This window comes from Ranitomeya imitator, chromosome 6, assembly GCF_032444005.1.
Source record: "Ranitomeya imitator isolate aRanImi1 chromosome 6, aRanImi1.pri, whole genome shotgun sequence".
In the NCBI taxonomy this organism is placed as follows: domain Eukaryota; kingdom Metazoa; phylum Chordata; class Amphibia; order Anura; family Dendrobatidae; genus Ranitomeya; species Ranitomeya imitator.
In genome coordinates, this window is record NC_091287.1 from 462,395,444 (window position 1) to 462,415,126 (window position 19,683).

The following is a 19,683-nucleotide window of genomic DNA, read 5'->3' on the forward strand; positions in this document are numbered from 1 at the left end:
GCTCTGAAGGAAGTGGTAACTGTACTGACCGCAGTCCCTAAGCTCAACACAACACTAGAAGTAGCCGTGGGATGCTCCTAACTCTCCCTAGGCACCTCGACACAGCCTAAGAGCTAACTACCCTGTTATGACCTGGTGTTTAGGAGCACCCAACCTGATAGTTAAACTCATACAGGACGAGCTCTGGGATGTGGGAGCTCTGCTGACCGCAAGCCCTAATCCTATCGCACACACTAGAAATAGCCATGGAGCGCTCCTGACGCTCCCTACGCGCCTCGTCACAGCCTAAGAGCTAGCTAGCCCTAGAGAAGAAAATAAAGCCTACCTTGCCTCAGAGAAATTCCCCAAAGGAATAGGAATGACTGTGAGTAAAGATGAAAGTCACAAACGCAGAAATGAGATAGGTTTCAGCAAAGGGAGGCACGACTTACTAAATAGACAGAGGATAGGAAAGGAATCTTTGCGGTCAGCACAAAAACCTACAAAAGACCATGCAGAGTGTGCAAAAGGGTCCTCCGCACCGACTCACGGTGCGGGGGTGCCACCCTGCATCCCAGAGCTTCCAGCTAGCAAGACAAAATCAAGATAACCAGCTGGACAAAGAAACAAGAACAATAATAACAATCAGGAACTTAGCTTCTGCAGGAGAAGACAGGACACCAGACAGATCCAGGAGCGAACTGAACCAATGCTAAAACATTGACATCTGGCATGGAGAAACGATCTGAGTGGAGTTAAATAGAGAAGCCAACCAAAGGATAAACCACGTCACCTGTGTAAGGAACCTCAGAAGCAGAAGCTCCACTCACAGCCACCAGAGGGAGCCCACGGACCGAACTCACCGAAGTACCATTCATGACCACAGGAGGGAGCTCGACAACAGAATTCACAACAGTACCCCCCCACTTGAGGAGGGGTCACCGAACCCCCACCAGAGCCCCCAGGCCGATCAGGATGAGCCAAATGAAAGGCACGAACTAGATCGGCAGCATGAACATCAGAGGCAAAAACCCAGGAATTATCCTCCTGACCATAACCCTCCCACTTGACCAGGTACTGGAGTTTCCGTCTCGAAACACAAGAATCCAAGATCTTTTCCACCACATACTCCAACTCCCCCTCGACCAACACCGGGGCAGGAGGATCAACGGAGGGAACCATAGGCGCCACGAATCTCCGCAACAACGACCTATGGAACACATTATGGATGGCAAAAGAAGCTGGAAGGTCCAAATGAAATGACACAAGATTAAGAATTTCAGAAATCTTATATGGCCCAATGAAACGAGGCTTAAACTTAGGAGAGGAAACCTTCATAGGAACATAACGAGATGACAACCAAACCAAATCCCCAACCCGAAGTCGGGGACCAACACAGCGCCGGCGGTTAGCGAAACGTTGAGCCTTCTCCTGGGACAATGTCAAATTGTCCACCACATGAGTCCAAATCTGCTGCAACCTGTATACCACGGTATCCACACCAGGACAGTCCGAAGGCTCAACCTGCCCTGAAGAGAAACGAGGATGGAAACCAGAATTGCAGAAAAAAGGAGAAACCAAAGTAGCCGAGCTGGCCCGATTATTAAGGCGAACTCAGCCAAAGGCAAAAAGGACACCCAATCATCGTGATCAGCAGAAACAAAGCATCTCAGATATGTCTCCAAAGTCTGATTAGTTCGTTCGGTTTGGCCATTAGTCTGAGGATGGAAAGCCGAAGAAAAAGACAAATCAATGCCCATCTCAGCACAAAAGGACCACCAAAACCTTGAAACAAACTGGGAACCCCTGTCCGAGACGATGTTCTCCAGAATGCCATGCAAACGAACCACATGCTGGAAAAACAATGGCACCAAATCAGAGGAGGAAGGCAATTTAGACAAGGGTACCAAATGGACCATCTTACAGAAGCGATCACAAACCACCCAAATGACCGACATCCTTTGAGAAACAGGGAGATCAGAAATAAAATCCATGGAAATATGCGTCCAGGGCCTCTTTGGGACCGGCAAGTCCAAAAGCAACCCACTGGCACGAGAACAGCAGGGCTTAGCCCGAGCACAAGTCCCACAGGACTGCACAAAAGAACGCACATCCCGTGACAAAGAAGGCCACCAAAAGGATCTAGCCACCAAATCTCTGGTACCAAAGATTCCAGGATGACCAGCCAACACCGAACAATGAACCTCAGAGATAACTCTACTAGTCCATCTATCAGGGACAAACAGTTTCTCCGTAGGACAACGGTCAGGTCTATCAGCCTGAAACTTCTGCAGCACGCGCCGCAAATCAGGGGAGATGGCAGACAAAATTACCCCCTCTTTAAGAATACTCGCCGGCTCCGGAACACCCGGAGAGTCAGGCACAAAACTCCTTGACAGGGCATCAGCCTTCACATTCTTAGATCCCGGAAGGTATGAAACCACAAAATCAAAACGGGAGAAAAAGAGCGACCATCGAGCCTGTCTAGGATTCAACCGTTTGGCAGACTCGAGATAAGTCAAATTCTTGTGATCCGTCAAGACCACCACGCGATGTTTAGCTCCTTCAAGCCAATGACGCCACTCCTCGAATGCCCATTTCATGGCCAACAACTCTCGATTGCCAACATCATAATTGTGCTCAGCAGGCGAGAATTTTCTAGAAAAGAAGGCACATGGTTTCATCACCGAGCCATCAGAACTTCTTTGTGACAAAACAGCCCCTGCTCCAATCTCAGAAGCATCAACCTCGACCTGAAACGGAATCGAAACATCTGGCTGGCACAGCACAGGGGCAGAAGAAAAACGACGCTTCAACTCCTGAAAAGCCTCTACAGCCGCAGAGGACCAATTGACCACATCAGCACCTTTCTTGGTCAAATCAGTCAACGGTTTAGCAACACTAGAAAAATTAGCGATGAAGCGACTGTAAAAATTAGCAAATCTTAGGAACTTCTGTAGGCTCTTCACAGATGTCGGCTGAGTCCAATCATAAATGGCCTGGACCTTAACAGGGTCCATCTCGATAGTAGAAGGGGAAAAAATGAAACCCAAAAATGAAACCTTCTGAACTCCAAAGAGACACTTAGACCTCTTCACAAACAAGGAATTAGCACGAAGAACCTGGAACACCATTCTGACCTGCTTCACATGAGACTCCCAATCATCCGAAAAGACCAAAATATACAATCATGAATCTATCCAGGTACTCTCGGAAGATGTCATGCATAAAGGACTGAAACACAGATGGAGCATTATAAAGCCCGAATGGCATAACCAGGTACTCAAAATGGCCCTCGGGCGTATTAAATGCTGTTTTCCATTCATCGCCCTGTTTAATTCGCACCAGATTATATGCCCCTCGAAGATCTATCTTGGTGAACCAACTAGCCCCCTTAATTCGAGCAAACAGATCAGACATCAGCGGCAAAGGATACTGAAATTTGACTGTGATCTTATTAAGAAGGCGGTAATCAATACAAGGTCTTAAAGAGCCATCCTTCTTGGCCACAAAAAAGAACCCTGCTCCCAATAGTGACAACGACGGGCGAATATGACCCTTCTCCAAGGATTCCTTTATATAATTCCGCATAGCAGCGTGCTCTGGCACAGATAGATTAAACAGTCGGCCCTTAGGAAACTTACTACCGGGAATCAAATTAATAGCACAATCGCAGTCCCTATGAGGAGGTAGGGCACCGGATTTGGGCTCCTCAAATACATCCCGGTAATCTGATAAAAACTCAGGGACTTCAGAAGGAGTGGAAGGCGAAATCGACAACAATGGAACATCACCATGTACCCCTTGACAACCCCAGCTGGACACAGACATAGACTTCCAATCCAACACTGGATTATGGACCTGTAGCCATGGCAACCCCAAAACGACCACATCATGCAGATTATGCAACAGCAAAAAGCGAATATCCTCCTGATGTGCAGGAGCCATGCACATGGTCATTTGCGTCCAGTATTGAGGTTTATTCTTGGCCAAAGGCGTAGCATCAATTCCTCTCAATGGAATAGGATGCTGCAAGGACTCCAAGGAAAAACCACAGCGCCTGGCAAACTCCAAGTCCATCAAATTCAAGGCAGCGCCTGAATCCACAAATGCCATAACAGAATATGATGACAGAAAGTAAATCAGAGTAACGGACAAAAGAAATTTTGACTGTACCGTACCAATGGTGGCAGAGCTAGCGAACCGCTTAGTGCGCTTAGGACAATCGGAGATAGCATGAGTGGAGTCACCACAGTAAAAACACAGTCCATTCCGACGTCTGTGTTCTTGCCGTTCAGCTCTGGTCAAAGTTCTATCACACTGCATAGGCTCAGGCCTATTCTCAGAGAACACCGCCAAATGGTGCACAGCTATGCGCTCACGCAAGCGCCGATCGATCTGAATGGCCAATGACATAGACTCATTCAGACCAACAGGCGTGGGAAATCCCACCATGACATCCTTAAAGGCTTCAGAAAGACCCTTTCTGAAAATTGCCGCCAGGGCACATTCATTCCACTGAGTAAGCACAGACCACTTTCTAAACTTCTGACAGTACACCTCCGCCTCATCCTGACCCTGACACAAAGCCAGCAAGATTTTCTCTGCCTGATCCACGGAATTTGGTTCATCATAAAGCAATCCTAGCGCAAGAAAAAACGCATCAACATCACGCAATGCAGGATCTCCTGGCGCAAGGGAAAATGCCCAGTCTTGAGGGTCACCACGCAACAAAGAAATAATGATTTTTACTTGTTGAGCGGGGTCACCAGAGGAGCGTGGTTTCAAAGCTAGAAACAGTTTACAATTATTTTTGAAATTCAGAAACTTAGATCTATTTCCAGAAAATTAATCAGGAGTAGGAATTTTAGGCTCTAACATCGGATTCTGAACCACAAAATCTTGAATGTTTTGTACCCTTGCAGTGAGATGATCCACACAAGAGGACAGACCTTGAATGTCCATCTCTACACCTGTGTCCTGAACCACCGAAAGGTCTAGGGGAAAAGAAAGACAAAACACAGTGCAAAGAAAAAAAAATGGTCTCAGAACTTCTCTTATCCCTCTATTGAGATGCATTAATACTTTGGGCCAGCTGTACTGTTATGACCTGGTGGTTAGGAGCACCCGACGTGATAGTTAAACTCATACAGGACGAGCTCTGGGATGTGGGAGCTCTGCTGACCGCAAGCCCTAATCCTATCGCACACACTAGAAATAGCCGTGGAGCGCTCCTGACGCTCCCTATGCGCCTCGTCACAGCCTAAGAGCTAGCTAGCCCTAGAGAAGAAAATAAAGCCTACCTTGCCTCAGAGAAATTCCCCAAAGGAATAGGCAGCCCCCCACATGTAATGACTGTGAGTAAAGATGAAAGTCACAAACGCAGAAATGAGATAGGTTTCAGCAAAGGGAGGCACGACTTACTAAATAGACAGAGGATAGGAAAGGAATCTTTGCGGTCAGCACAAAAACCTACAAAAGACCACGCAGAGTGTGCAAAAGGGTCCTCTGCACCGACTCACGGTGCGGGGGTGCCACCCTGCATCCCAGAGCTTCCAGCTAGCAAGACAAAATCAAGATAACCAGCTGGACAAAGAAACAAGAACAATAATAACAATCAGGAATTTAGCTTCTGCAGGAGAAGACAGTACACCAGACAGATCCAGGAGCGAACTGAACCAATGCTAAAACATTGACAGCTGGCATGGAGAAACGATCTGAGTGGAGTTAAATAGAGAAGCCAACCAAAGGATAAACCACGTCACCTGTGTAAGGAACCTCAGAAGCAGCAGCTCCACTCACAGCCACCAGAGGGAGCCCACGGACCGAACTCACCGAAGTACCATTCATGACCACAGGAGGGAGCTCGACAACAGAATTCACAACACTACCCCTAAAGATAGAAGCAGGAAAGCTATCTTGCCTCAGAGAAAATCCCCAAAGGATAGATTAGCCCCCCACAAATAATGACTGTGAGTGGAGAGGGAAAAAGACATACACAGAATGAAACCAGGATGAGCACAGGAGACCAGTCTAGCTAAATAGATAGGACAGGGTGGAATACTGTGCGGTCAGTATAAAACACTACAAAAATCCACGCAGAGTTTACAAAAAATCTTCACACCTGACTAAAGGTGTGGAGGGTAAATCTGCTTCCCAGAGCTTCCAGCAAGACAGAATTAAGTCATACTGATAAGCTGGACAAACATAGAAAGCACAGAACGGATAAGTCCACAGTCTATGGACAGAAAAGAGCAAGCAAAAACTTAGCTTTGCTGAACTGGTCAGGATAACAGGGAAATACAAAGAGATGTGAATCCAACCAGGAACCATTTACAAGTGGCACTGGCTGAAGGAAAGAGCCAGGCCTAAATAGCCGAGCAGAAGAGACGATCAGTGGAGGCAGCTGCTGACAGCTAACTCCAAGGAGCAGGCATACCACTTGAAACCACAAGAGGGAGCCCAAGAGCGGAATTCACAATACGTTACTGAACCCCAATAACAGAGGAGCGACTGTTGACTGTGCAGACAGCACTTCCAGGCAGCAACTGGCGGTGTTGGAGCCCAGGGTCAATGCTAGAAACTGAGTGGAGAAATTGCCGCACACACAGCAGGGGAGCAGCTGGCATTACAGAACCCCAATAACAGAGGAGCAACTGTTGAATGTGCAGACAGCACTTCCGGGCAGCAACTGGCGGTGTTGGAGCCCAGGGTCAATGCTAGAAACTGAGCAGAGAAATTGCCGCACACACAGCAGGGGAGCAGCTGGCATTACAGAACCCCAATAACAGAGGACCAACTGTTGACTGTGCAGTCAGCGGGCAGCAACTGGCGGTGATGGAGCCCAGGGTCATTGCTAGAAACTGAGTGGAGAAATTGATGCACACACAGCAGGGGAGCAGCTGGCGTTACTGAACCCCAATAACAGAGGAGCAACTGTTAACTATGCAGATGGCACTTCTGAGCAGCAACTGGCGGTGTTGGAGCCCAGGGTCAATCATGGTGTAGGCCAAGGCCTAATTGGAGCAAGTTGAATATCTGAAGTAGTGTGATTGTGGAGGTAGCAGGAGCAATTGCCAGATACACAGCAGAGGAGCAGCTGATGTTACTGAACCCCACTAACACAGGAGCTAGTGTTTTTCTCTGTGCAGATGGCACTTCTGAATAGCAACTGATGGTGTTGGACCCCAGGGTCAATTAGGGTGTAGGCTGAGTCCTAATTGGAGCAACTTTAATATCTGAAGTAGTGTGAGTGTGGAGGTAGCAAGAGCAATTGCCCGATACACAGCAGGGGAGCAGCTGACGTTACTGGACCCCACTAACACAGGAGCTAGTGTTTATGTCTGTGCAGACGGAACTTCTGAGCAGCAACTGCAGATGTTGGAGCACAGGGTCAATTAAGGTGTAGGCCGAAGTCTAATTGGAGCAAGTTTAATATCTGAAGTAGTGTGAGTGTGGAGGTAGCAGGAGCAATTGCCGGATACACAGTGGGGGAGCAGCTGACGTTACTGAACCCCACTAACACAGGAGCACGTGTTTTTCTCTGTGCAGACGGCACTTCTGAGCAGCAACTGGCAGTGTTGGAGCCTTGGGATTACAGGTCAGGTGGTAGAAACATGAACACAACAGGAGACCTGGATACTGTTGCCAACCAATTTTTTAATCTGGAAGAGGAGTGGCAAATTCCTGCAAGATCCAGGCCTTGTTCATTTTCAGAAAAGTAAGCCGGTCAACATTATCGGAGAATAGTCGCATGCGACGGTCTGTTAGTACACCACCGGCGGCACTAAAGACACGTTCCGATAATACACTAGCAACAGGGCAAGCCAGCACCTCCAATGCATACTGGCTAAGCACTAACCTTGTATCCAGCTTAGAGACCCAAAACTTGAAGGGGGAAGAGCCGTCTGGGAGTATGCTGAGAGTGCAAGACATGTAGTCTGTCACCATCTGACGCAAACGTAGCCTCCTTCTGAGTGGACCCGTCTGTGATGGTGTAGACATTTGTGGCGGGCACACAAAACTTTGCCACTGTTGGGCCAGACTGGTCTTGCCTTGTGCTGAGGCACTGCTTCTGCTCCCTCTTTGTGCAGAGCTTCCTCCACTGCCTCGATGCACTGAGCTGCTTTGTAAAGCACTAGCAGCACTCGATTGGACTGGTGAAGATGATGGACTGCACCAGTGAGTCTTGGTACTCCCGCATTTTACGCTCCTGCTGCCACAGTGTTATGAGGGATTGTAAGTTGTCATGGTAGCGCAGATCTAGGAGGGTGTACACCCAATAATCAGCCATGGTAAGAATGTGGGCGATGCGGCGGTCGTTTCTTAGGCACTACAGCATGAAATCAACCCTGTGCTGCAGACTGCCAAATGGCCAAGACATGCTGTCCCCTGCTTGAGGCGTGATCTCTGCCTGCTTTGCATCATACCACTCTCGCTCTACATACTGACTTCTGGAGCATTGTGTAACTCCCTCCTCTGGACAGATGTCTTCCTCCTCCGTTGACTCCTTCTCATCCTCCTCACAAAGTGTCCCCTGCCTAGGCTTTTGTGAGGAACCACGTTGCTCAGACTGTCCAGAAGCAGGTGGCATTTGTGACTCCTCATCCTCCACCTCTTCCACAACCTCATCCCTTGCGCTTGCAGTGTTTATTCAAGCAGGCAGTTAAGGGGGATTGTCATGCTGACTAGTGCATCATCTGCACTCGCCATCTGCGTGGAATCATCGAAGGCATGCAAAACCTGGCAGATGTCCTTCATTGTGGGCCACTCAATGGTTGTGAAGTCTGAAAGGCGCGCAGTGCGACTTCTTTGAGCCTGGTGCAGCTGGTACTCTATTACTGCTGCCTGCTGCTCACATAACTGCTCCAACATATGTAATGTTGAATTCCACCTGGTGGGTAGGTCACATATGATGCGATGTTCCGGAAGGCAGAATCGGCGCTGCAGAGCTGCAATGCGCGATCTTGCCATGCTGGAACGCCTCAAGTATGCACACTCTAGGCGGACCTTGTGCAGCAGTGCATCAAGATCCAGATAGTCCCTCAAAAAACTCTGCACGACCAAGTTGAGCACATGTGCCAGACATGGGATGTGAGTGAGGTTGCCTAGGCCCAGAGCTGCCACCAGATTTCGGCCATTGTCACACACTACCATGCCTGGCTGGAGATTCGCTGGCACAAACCACACATCGCTCTCCTGCTTGATGGCATTCCAGCACTCCGGCGCTGTGTGGCTTTGATTCCCCAAAGAAATTAATTTCAATACGGCCTGTTGACGTTTGGCCATGGCTGTGGTCAGATCGTTCATAACAGGTAAGCGTTCAAGGGTCCATGTGGAGGTGGACTGTGACGGCTCCTGCAGCGCTGATTCAGAGGAACTGGAGTATGAGGAGGAGTCAATGTGTACAGACTGGATTCCTGCAATCCTTGGAGTTGGCAGAACACATACAGCGCCACTCTCAAGATCTGTACCCAGCTCCACCACATTTACCCAATGGGCAGTGAGGGAAAGGTATTGTCCCTGTCCATGGTGACTGGTCCACGCATCGGTTGTGAGGTGGACCTTGTTACTGATGGCGTTTAGTAGCGCATGTTTAATGTTTCCCTCCACATGCTTTTGCAGGGCAGGGACGGCTTGCCTGCTGAAATAAAAGCGGCTGGGCACATTGTATTGTGGGACTGCCAATGCAATCAAGTTATGGAAGATGTCAGTCAACATCAGAATGAATGACAGCATTTCAAGGGACAGTAGTTTTGCAATGCCAGTATTCAGAGCCTGTGCTCGGGGCTGGTTTGCCGAGAAAGGCCACCTTTTCTCCCATGCCTGTGCTACCAATGGCTGTAGACTGGGCTGGGAATGTGAGGATGACAGGGAACGTGGTGCTGTGGGTGGAATTTCACTGGGTCTGTGTAAAACAGTGCCAGAGGTTCTTCCATGGTGATCCTGTGAAGAAGCCGAACCAGCTGTGTATGAGCTGGAGGAAGAGGCTACAACACAAGCTGAAGAGGTGGTAGGTGCCGCTGTAGGTTGGCCTAGGTCTTCAGTGTGTTTTCGTAACTCCACCACGTGCTTGGTCCGCACATGTTTCAACATATTTGTGGTATTAAGGTTGCTGACACTTTTCCCTCTTTTGACTTTCTGATTACACAGCTTGCATTTTTCAAAGGAAATGTCATCTGCAACTGTGTCAAAAAAGGACCAGGCACTGCAAGTCTTGGGAGCGCTCGTTTTGGCTTTTGGAAGAGGCATGCTCCTAATGGGTGCCGAAGTGGAGGCTACAGGCAATGCACTCTTCCCCCTCCCTCTCCCTCCTTTTTGGGCCGTTTGGGGAATCTCTTCCTTAGAGCTGCTCCCACCACCTTCCTGTACCCCATGCCATGATGGGTCAAGGACCTCATCATCTACACTACCCTCTTACAACAACTGCTTCTCCTGGGTAGTCTCGGCAGCAAAGTACGCACCAGAAAGTGGCACCTGAGTCTCATCATCAGATGCGTACTGAGGTGTGCTGACCAGACGCACTGGCCCACCCGCCTCTTCAGATTCAGAGAGACAAAACTGTTGCACATCACTGCATACTACCTTTTCAGATTCTAGAATGCTGCTTGGCTGGCCCCCTCTTTCAAAGCCAAGAGATTCAGAGAACAGAAGTAGAGATGGCTCCTGTCCTGGGCTCTCTGACTGCCTGGGCAATTTGGCAGGTGGTGAAAAGACAGATTGGTGCTCTTCAGTGCTCTGTGCCTGAGAGAATGTGGCACTAATTTAAGTCGATGCATTAGCTGCCATCCATCCGACAACAGCTTCACTTTGTTCGTCCCACAGTAGTAGGGTATGGCGAACTCCTACAAAGCTGCGCATGAAGGACTGTTTCCTGCTAAAACTGGGGGATGATGAGTCACCGATGCCCGCAGCAGGCACAAAATCCCCATGTCCTCTCCCTGCAGAAACTCCATGACCACCTGCCTTACTCTCTGCCTTCTTCATCTTGGTAGACTGATAAAGATAGGCAGAAAAGTACTAACGGCTTAGTGTGCTTATTCCTGAACAGCTGCTAACAGGTATAAGAAACAACTAAGTTTATAAAGTGTGGACGAGACTTTAATATGAGCTAATGTGACCTACACAACTGTAAAGTGGAGTGTTTGGTAAATTTTGATAACTCATTGAATTATGGGAACTTCGGATTCCGGTATCCGATATTGAGAAAGTATCGGAACTCAGTATCGGAATTCCGATACCGTGAACATCGGCCCCCAATATTTGCAGTATCGGAATGCTCAACACTATCAATTATATATATATATATATATATATATATAGAGTCACCTAGCAAGTAGGATCAAAAGCTCCCCCTGGTGGCCTGAAGTGTGAATGTGTTGCATGTTTGTGGTACCTGGTTACAGTTAACCCTTCTTGCTTTCAAGCGTAATGTCACTCTCCCCATGAGGAAAGCAATGCTACTGTGACAACCAGGACCCTTGGGTGCTGCCCCTTGTTAAATCCAGTACTCCCGGACTGGGAAAAGAAGAACAACAATACAGGTTAGCAAAAAGACATACAATTTTTGGAATGCTATAAACTTAAGAAAAAAATTAATACTACATAAAATAGAGCTTCCCTTTAAGGGAGGTGAGAACACTTGAACGTTACAATAACTTATTTACATAGTATGCATACTTTTGAGAATATAAAACAGTATAATAACTAACTAACTATGAAATGCCATTACCCACTACGGGTATACTATCTTAAGGCTTCAAGTGCAAAACAAACATTTTCTTTATTCAAGTGCAAAACTTTCACCCAACCCCCACAGGCTCACTATTTTATTTCAAAGTGCATCATGAGATATCTTCATAACTATCTGTATACAATACTATCTATGTTCAAATCTCAATTTTATTTTTATTCACTATATTAACCCTTTAATATATCAACTTTATCATGCAACATATAATTCTAACTAGCAAAGTACGACAAGTCAACATTCAAGTCTTTCAATTGTGAGGTAGTGCAATTAATACTCAGGTCAATCATTAACTTTAGAACAGCAGCAACGATGCGAGGGACCCGTCATTAACCCCCACATTGGGCTTGGGCGTGCTACAAGGCATGTATCCAGACCTGGAATCCTGCCATGCCAAACTGGTTTTTCTTTAGGTCTCTGTAAAGCAAAGCAACTTGCACCGTAAAGTTAGAGCAGACTTTTTAAGAGCTCCTTTGTAAAACCAGTAGGAAGCACCTTTAAGAAGGTGCAAACTATTTACAATGGAGAGATTGTGAGCAATTCACTGTCCATGACTCAAGTGTCTTTAAGCAAAAATGCAACTTTTGTAAACAGGATCCCTTTAAACTTTGGACCCCTTTAAGTAGAAACCCTGGTTGGGTTTACAAAATAAATTTTTATAACAGTCATTTTTGGAACTTGCAGCAAAGATTTAACTTTTAACTATTCACAGTTAGGCTTAAATTTTCACTTTACTTTAGCAGTGGCATTGTCCAAGGTAGCCACTGCAGAGGTGGGTGGCTACCGGGTACTTCATAGAGCGCATCCACGCTCCGGTTGGGAGTCTAAGTGCCCACGGATTTTCGCTCTTTAACTGTTCTGGTACATCTTGAGCACAGGATGACGGGTTCTCTGTGGGGAATGGATGTGGAAGTCACCTTGCCAGGTGAGGGCGTTGGCGGGCAACGTGGTCCATTGGTGGTGATGGCTCAAGGTTGTGAGCGGGTGATTCCAGAACCTTTGGTACACATCTGTGCACATGTAGGGCGTACCACCCTTTTTCTCCCCAGTGTCTAGTATAGGTGAAGCGGTCACCGTGGTAGAGGTCCCTGTCCGGGTGTCCCTCTATTAGATGAGCCTTCACATCCCATCTAGTAACAAATACTTCCGGATAAAGATCAGGTTCTTTAATAAACCTCATCCAGCTTTAAGGAGGAATTTCACCATGGTACCTTGTCTCCGTGGGCTCCTGTCCTCATGTCCAACCTTCCTGGCCCAAGATTTGGCCTGTAAGTCTCTCTCTTTCATGGCCTGGTGTCGGAGCTCCTGCTCCCTGGCCTCCTGCTCCTGTTGGAGTGCCTGCTGCCGACGGTACTCCTCCTGGCTTATGACCTTCACCTGCTCCCCTTCCGCTTGGGTTTCCCTTGGGAACCCGATCAGGTCGGTGCTGGTGTGCATCCACCAGAAGGTTACCCACTCTCCCTGGATGTTTAGGGTCTTCTTCGTTTGGCTGCAGCGGGGCATCAGGGGTCTGCGAGGTCTCCCAGGGTCGCTCCCACTGTAGGCGGTGGCGAGGAGTCTATGGGGAGTCACCTAGCAAGTAGGATCAAAAGCTCCCCCTGGAGGCCTGGAGTGTGAATGTGTTGCATGTTTGTGGTACCTGGTTACAGTTATCCCTTCTTGCCTTCAAGCGTAACATCACTCTCCCCGTGAGGAAAGCAATGCTACTGTGATGACCAGGATCCTGGGGCGCCACACTATGGGTCAGATGTCTTAAGGCACCATAGCCAGTAGGCTAAAATTGGCTGAACTCACTGATATCGACAGGTTTATCCTACTGTCTAATGTATTTGGGACCTTTACTAACTGATAGTCTGAAGAGATGTTTATCTGACTTGTCCAATTACGCCCTGCCAATTGGCATTGTTCTCCCAGAGGTAATCACAGTTCAATGCATCAGTCAATAGCATTCTCATACAGAACACTTGAGCAGTCAACTGAATGAATGCTCTTATGTATTAGAGCATTGGCTGAGATGTAAAATATTAAATCTGCTTCAAAGAGGTGGCAAACTGAGCAGAACACTGACTTGAGCTGACGTTGTCTCAGTAAGTGGAAACATTATCTTGCTTTGACTGAGACAAGTGATGAGCATTCCTGTGGAAATTCGGGTTATGCAAAAATTAAAATGAGTTCATTATTTTTATATTTTTAAATATCAACCTTTATTTTCTCCTTCCCCCAGAAATGATTAGAAAAATATGGCAGTATGACTTCCGCTAATGTTTCCAGGAAATTTTACATTGCACCCAAACAGTACTTTTCTCCCTCATATGGGGTATTGGCGAACTCAGGATAAATTGCACAACAAATTGTATAGTGCAATTTCTTCTGTTACCCTTATCAAAATACAATATTTTAGGCTAAATACATATTTGTTGGAAAAATTAGATTTTTTTTTACGCTCAACATTCTGTGAAGAACCTGAAGGGTCTAGTTTCCAAAATGGGGTCATTTGTGGGGGATTTTAATGTTTTAATGTCACACCAGATGCTCTCCAAATGCGAGATGGCGTTTGCCAATTGTTTCAACAAATTTTGCATTCAAAAAGTCAAATAACGCTCTCTCCCTTCCGAGCTCTGCAGTACATCCAAACTGTAGTTTTCCCCCTCATATGGGGTATTTTTTTATGTTACCCGTGTCAAAATAAAAAAAAAATGGATGAGAAGTAATTTTTTTGTGAGACAAATTTAAATGTTCATTTTTTTCCTTTTTCCAGATTCTAAAATATTCTGTGAAGCACCTGAGGGGTTAATAACCTTCTTGAATGTGGCTTTCAGTATCTTGAGGGGTGACATTTTTAGAATGGTGTCACTTTTGGGTATCTTCTACTGTATAGACCCCTCAAAGTGACATCAAATGTGTGGTCCCTAAAAAAAGGGTTTTGTAAATTTGGTTGGAAAAATGAAATATCACTGGTCAACTTTTAACCAGTTATAATTTCCTAATTAAAAAAAGTGTTGGCTCTAAAATTGTGCTAATGTAAAGTAGACATGTCTGAAATGTTAAAAAAGAAGAAAGCACTGGTGCTCCAAGTCGTTCCTAGTGGGGGAACAGATGCTCAATGTAGAGTGCTGCTGGTGATTATAACAGGTTCTGTGTGGACCTGTAAAATATGTCGTATAGTTACTAGAAAAAATTGTATTCACCTGCGCTATGTACAAAAATGAGCAATGCCGTGAAGAATCTGTATAATGGAGTAGATATATAAAAATAAAAGAGCACTTAATTAATGAATAATCGTTGACTATGCAATAGATGTTGTGATGGATCGTTTAACCCCTTTACCCCCAAGGGTGGTTTGCACATTAATGACCGGGCCAATTTTTACAATTCTGACCACTGTCCATTTATGAGGTTATAACTCTGGAACGCTTCAATGGATCCCGGTGATTCTGACACTATTTTCTCATGACATATTGTACTTCATGATAGTGGTAAAATTTCTTTGATATTACCTGCATTTATTTGTGAAAAAAATGGAAATTTGGCAAAAATTTTGCAATTTCCCAAATTTGAATTTTTATGCAATTAAATCACAGAGATATGCCACACAAAATACTTAATAAGTAACATTTCCCACATGTCTACTTTACATCAGCACAATTTTGGAACCAACATTTTTTTTGTTAGGGAGTTATAAGGGTTAAAAGTTGACCAGCAATTTCTCATTTTTACACCACCATTTTTTGTAGGGACCACATCTCATTTGAAGTCATTTTGAGGGGTCTATATGATAGAAAATAACCAAGTTTGACACCATTCAAAATACTGCACCCCTCAAGGTGCTCAAAACCACATTCAAGAAGTTTATGAACCCTTCAGGTGTTTCACAGGAATTTTTGGAATGTTTAAATAAAAATGAACATATAACTTTTTTTCACAAAAAATTTACTTCAGCTCCAATTTGTTTTATTTTACCAAGGGCAACAAGAGAAAATAGACCCCAAAAGTTGTTCTGCAATCTGTCCTCAGTACGCTGATACCCCATATGTGGGGGAAAAACACTGTTTGGGCGTATGGCAGAGCTCGGAAGCGAAGTAGCGCCATTTGACTTTTCAATGCAAAATTGACTGGAATTGAGATGGGACGCCATGTTGCGTTTGGAGAGCCCCTGATGTGCCTAACATTGAAACCCCCCACAAGTGACCCCATTATGGAAAGTAGACCCCCTAAGAAACTTATCTAGATGTGTGCTGAGCACTTTGACCCACCAAGTGCTTAACAGAAGTTTGTAATGCAGAGCCGTAAAAATAAAATATCATATTTTTTCACAAAAATGATTTTTTGCCCCCAATTTTTTAATTTCCAAAGGTAAAGAGAAGAAATTTGACCCCAAAAGTTGTTGTACAATTTGTCCTGAGTATGCTGATACCCAATTTGTGGGGGTAAACCACCGCTTGGCAGAGCTCGGAAGGAAAGGAGAGCCACTGATGTGCCTAAACATTGAAACTCCCCACAAGTGATACCAGTTTGGAAAGTAGACCGCCTAACGAACTCATCTTGATGTGTTGTGAGAGCTTTGAACCCCCAAGTGTTTCTCTACAGTTTATAACGCAGAGCCATGAAAACAAAAAATATTTTTTATTCCCACAAAAATTATTTTTTAGCCCACAGTTTTGTATTTTACCAAGGGTAACAGGAGAAATTTGACCCCAAAAGTTGTTTTCCAATTTGTCCCGAGTACGCTGATACCCCAAATGTGGGGGGGATCCACCGTGTGGGTGCATGGCAGAGCTCGGAAGGGAAGGAGCGTCATTTGGAATGCAGAATTAGATAGATTGGTCTGCAGGCATCACGTTGCATTTGCAGAGCCCCTGATGTAACTAAACAGTTGAAACCCCCCACAAGTGACCCCATATTGGAAACTAGGACCCCCAAGGAACTTATCTAGATGTGTTGTGAGAACTTAGAACCCCCAAGTGTTTCACTACAGTTTATAACGCAGAGCCATGAAAATAAAAAATCATTTTTTCCTACAAAAATGTTTTTTTAGCCCCCAAAATTTGTATTGTCCCAAGGGTAAAAAGAGAAATTAGACCCCAGAAGTTGTAGTCCAATTTGTCCTGAGTACGCTGATACCCCATATGTTGAGGTAAACCTCTGTTTGGGCGCACGGGAGAGCTAGGAATGGAAGGAGCATTGTTTAACTTTTTCAACGCTGAATTGGCTGGAATTGAGATTGGACGCCATGTCGCGTTTCGAGAGCCCTGATGTGCCTAAACAGTGGAAACCTCCAATTCTAACTGAAACCCAAACACACCCCTAGCCCTAATCCCAACCACACCCCTAACCCCAACTCCAACACACCCCTAACCCTAATCCCAACCTTAACCCTAAACACTCCCCTTATCCTGACACACCCCTAACCCTAATTCCAACCGTAAATGTAATCCAAACCCTAACCCTAGCCCCAACCCTAACCCTAGCACTAGCGATAGCCCTAACCCTAACCCTAGCACTAACCCTAGCCCTAACCCTAGCCATAGCCCTAACCTTAATGGGAAAATGGAAATAAATCCTTTTTTAAATTTTTTTATTTTTCACTAACATAGGGGGTGATGAAGTGGGGTTTCATTTACTTTTATAGCTGGTTTTTTCGCTGATTTTTATGACTGGCAGCCATCACACACTAAAAGAAGCTTTTTATTGCAAAAAAAATTTTTTTGCATTACCACATTTTGAGAGCTATAATTTTTCCATGTTTTGGTTCACAGAGTCATGTTAGGTCTTGTTTTTTGCAGGACGAGTTGATATTTTTATTGGTAACATTTTCGGGCACGTGACATATTTTGATCGCTTTTTATTCCGATTTTTGTGAGGCAGAATGACCAAAAACTAGCTATTCATGAATTTCTTTTGGGGGGGGGGGGAGCGTTTATACCATTCCGCATTTGGTAAAATGGATAAAGCAGTTTTATTCTTCGGGTCAGTACAATTACAGCGATACCTCATTTATATCTTTTTTTATGTTTTGGCGCTTTTATACAATAAAAACTATTTTATTGAAAAAATAATTATTTTTGCATCGCTTTATTCTGAGGACTATAACTTTTTTATTTTTTCGCTGATGATGTTGTGTGGTGGCTCGTTTTTTGCGGGACAAGATGACATTTTCAGCGATACCATGGTTATTTATATCCGTCTTTTTGATCCAGTGCTATTCCACTTTTTGTTCGGCGGTATGATAATAAAGCGTTGTTTTTTGCTTCGTTTTCTTTCTTTTTTACGGTGTTCACTGAAGGGGTTAACTAGCGGGACAGTTTTATAGGTCGGGTTGTTACGGACGTGGCGATACTAAATATGTGTACTTTTATTGTTTTTTTTATTTAGATAAAGAAATGTATTTATGGGAATAATATATATATTTTTTTTTCTTAATTTAGGAATTTTTTTTTTTACACAGCTAAATATTTTTATTTTCTTTATAACATTGCCCCAGGGAGGGCATCATGTTATAAGGTCAGATTGCTGATCTGACACTTTGCAGAGCACTGTGTCAGATCAGCGATCTGACATGCAGGGCTCCTGGCTTACCAGCGCCTGCTCTGAGCAGGCACTTGGTAAGCCACCTCCCTGCAGGACTCGGATGCAGCCCCGTGGCCATTTTGGATCCGGGGCCTGCAGGGAGAAGCAGGTAGGAGAACCTCAGAGCAACGCCATCACATCGCGTTGCTTCCCTATACCGCCGGAATTCAGCGATCATGTTTGATCTCAGTGTGCCGGGGGTTAATGTGCCCGGGGTGGTCCGTGACCGCTCCTGGCACATAGTGGCGGATGTCAGCTGTGATAGTCAGCTGACACCCGGCCGCGATCAGCCGCGCTCCCCCCATGAGCACAGCCGATTGCTGTGACGTACTATCCCATCTCTGGGAATTAAGTCCCAGGTCACCTTGATGGGATAGTACGTCAAATGGGATTAAGGGGTTAAGTATAGTCGTTGTATGATTCAAAAGTCTGTAATCACATAAAGTGACTGCAGTCTTTTAGTATAAGACTGGACAACCTCTTTGAGGGCTTTCTTTTCCTTTCTCGATTGCTGCCCTTTTAGCTCTGATGACCTCTAAATGTGCTAAATCACGCTAATCATTCTGCCTTGCCTTTTATACAGGCACTATTTATTCTCAAGATATGTGATTGCTGCAAGGAACCTATGCTTGCTGATTGGAGAACTACAAGTGAAATATACTCTAAGCAAAGGCTGCTGAGCAGAGAGAGGGCTGCATTTTTAGTGCAGAGCTGCAGGTGAGTGCATATGCAGCGCCCCAGAGATCTGGTCGTTGCAGTATGACACTCTGCCACTAAGGGGAGTGATGGTACGTCTGATGGCACTGAAGGAATTCTACTGACCAGGTATCACACACTACACTTCACACTCCAGCCACTAGGGGGAGAAAAAGGCTTTATTTATTGGGTCACTCCTCCCACTGGTAAAACTAGGGGTTGGATAGGAAGTTAGTCAGAAGCTGACTGGGTTGGATTCCGGCAACATCCCGTGGCAAGGGGTGTTGCAGGGAGAAGACACAGGGGTGTCCCTGTCGGGCGTGGGAACCTGGCAGGTACCTAGCGAACAGAGCAGAATGTTACGGAACCGCACCTGCACACCCCGCGGCGGTATCCTAAGAAAGTGACATGAAGGGAAGGATATTGTGAAACAGTGAGAAATGAGGTCAATCACAAAGGAGAGCCAGTAGGAGTCGTGCCGTGAGACCGAGGGAACATCCTACTGAGGCACGTAGCCGGTGGCCGGAACACCGCGGAAGTAACTGACTCTAGGCCTTACTTCGAACTCTGCAGGACTGTTAATTATAGGTTGGCTGTCTACCTTAAATTTCCTATGAAGACATAGGCGGCAACGTGTGGAGAGGGGCATCTCTAGGGTCCTGGAAGAGCTCCGAGCCTTCCCGTCATACGGG